The sequence below is a fragment of the Crocodylus porosus genome, unplaced genomic scaffold (assembly GCF_001723895.1).
Source record: "Crocodylus porosus isolate Cpor-Errol unplaced genomic scaffold, CroPor_comp1, whole genome shotgun sequence".
Taxonomy (NCBI): Eukaryota; Metazoa; Chordata; order Crocodylia; family Crocodylidae; genus Crocodylus; species Crocodylus porosus.
This window is the reverse complement of record NW_017728900.1, coordinates 497,203-499,373: the sequence shown is the minus strand read 5'-3', so window position 1 is coordinate 499,373 and position 2,171 is coordinate 497,203.

The window sequence follows — 2,171 nt, the reverse complement described above, 5'->3', positions numbered from 1 at the left end:
CCCAGAGTCATGTCATCCAGCCTGTGGGGCTCCCTATGAATCCAACGATTTGGAAGTGGGGGAGCAGTTGCCTCTCTCTTGCTGCCAAATATCTGGGCCTGTGGGGAACCCTGTACAAGGATAGCATGGTCCTGAGCACTAGATCGGGGTGCAGTGTTCTTGGCCCAATCCTGTATTAATATACACATGTAGATGGGCTCACTATGGACTTAGAAAAAGCCTGAGCTATGAATAGTAGGTGCTTAATGCTGGTATACATTCAATAAGCTTATATTAAATCACAAGCAGTGGCCTGGAAAGTAGAGCAAGAGTTTATTTATCAAGCCACTAATATTAAAGCCAAAAACACGTAACAGCTTTTTGGAAAAGCATGAAACAACCACTAAAAGTAACAAATATTTTGCCTTTTTATAACAACTGAGTTGTACATAGTCAGCTAGAATCCTACTGATATAATAATGTGACTTTGTTCACTTGTTATCAGCTTTGGCCATCTTCAAGGGACTTATGTTAAGTTGCTAGCAGGCCACAAAGCCTGTTTCAGAGTGGACCTTTGCAGACATTACAACTGGCCTAGTCAGCAAAGTAAAATAAACAGGAACATGGCAAACAGCGTTCCAAGGTGGTGCAAGAGAGAGAGAGAGAGAAAGTCGTCTTTCCCCCCAAAATATAATCATTTAAAACTTGTAATTGCTCCTTAATACGTGTGTAAGCTTTCAAAACAATCCTGACCACAGACAGGCTGTAGGCTTGTCTCTCTAAAGACTAAACGGTCTTGGACTTTTGGTGACAGACTCATCTCTTGCTTGGGATGAGAAGGGTCCCAGCAAATCCAGGAGGGGAGATCCCTCGTGGGGTGGCTCCCCCTGGAACTGGGGAAAGGTCATACAGCCCTGGGGTGAGGTGCTGTGCCAGGAAGCCAGGTCAACAGAGTGAGAGCTCCTCCAGGTACCCTCCACCAGCTGAGTGTTGGAAGCATGGCGACTGGTGCCTCCCAAGTCTGGGGGGGCACCAGTGGGGCATGACCGGGGGGGGGCAAGGGGGAGGTGAGGGGCCAGCAGCCAGTCACCAAGCACGAAAGTGCCAGCACTTTGCATGTGGCATGGCGGCAGTGACTTCCGCCACTGATGTCCCACCGCTGGACCTAATTTCAGGGGGGGCACTGGCACCTTCAGTGTCCCCCTACCAGCTGGAGCACTCGTTGTCAGGAGGGCCACCAGCGCTCTCTGGGGGGGGCACGTGCCACCCCTATGTATCGCCTATGGTTGGAAGCATTGGACTTACGCTCCTTGGATGCACATCTGCGTGGATACAAGCTGCACCTCTAGTAAGCTCTGCTAAAATCTCTGAATCTCCTGCCTTGAGCAGCATACTTTCTCTACTCAAGAACGGTGTCTGAGAGTGTCAGGAAGGGGCCTGAAGGAGGCCCCCCGTACACAGGTCACCACCAGCCCTGGGGAAACATTCAGTCATATCCCAAGGGCAAGAGTTAAAAATTAAACACAGACTCATGTTGTGCTTCTGACCTTCGGGCACTTCTCACAACTGGGGCCTGGTATGATAGGTGTTATGACTGGAGACAGAGAACTTAAAAGCCTCTGTCAGCCAGCCAGCCCAGCACTTTATCTTCATGCCTGAGGGGTAGGCACGGGCACGATCCTTCTTTGCCTGCTTCAGTCATACCTCCTGTTTCCTCATGACAAGGCGAAGGGGGTGCCCTGAAAACACCAACCTGCTGAGGGGAAGAAGCAGCTCTGCAGCACACGACCAATCCAGGGATGCCCTGCTCCCAAGTACTGCTAAGGCTGAGTAGGAAGAATCAGGCCCCAGCCACAGGGCAGGAGCTCTCCAAGCAGGAGAAGGACAGTGATGGGAAGCATCAAGACCATTTCCCAGTTCCCTGCTCAGCTCATACTGGTGGGCCACTGGGGCAAGCTTGTCTTGTGCCTGAGCCATCGTATCACACCAGGTCTCTCCCTCCTTCTCAGGATTGCAGCATGGCCGGAGCAGCTGAGCTATAGGGCCGATAGAGTCGGGCTGTTCTGATGACCTTTCCCCCGGGACTCAGGGGCCAGGGGCAGCAGGTAGGGAAGGGGAGTTGTGTGTAACCACGTGACGGTGCAGTCACCAGACCTGGCTGTACAAGGTCCGTTCTCAACTCCTCCCTCTCA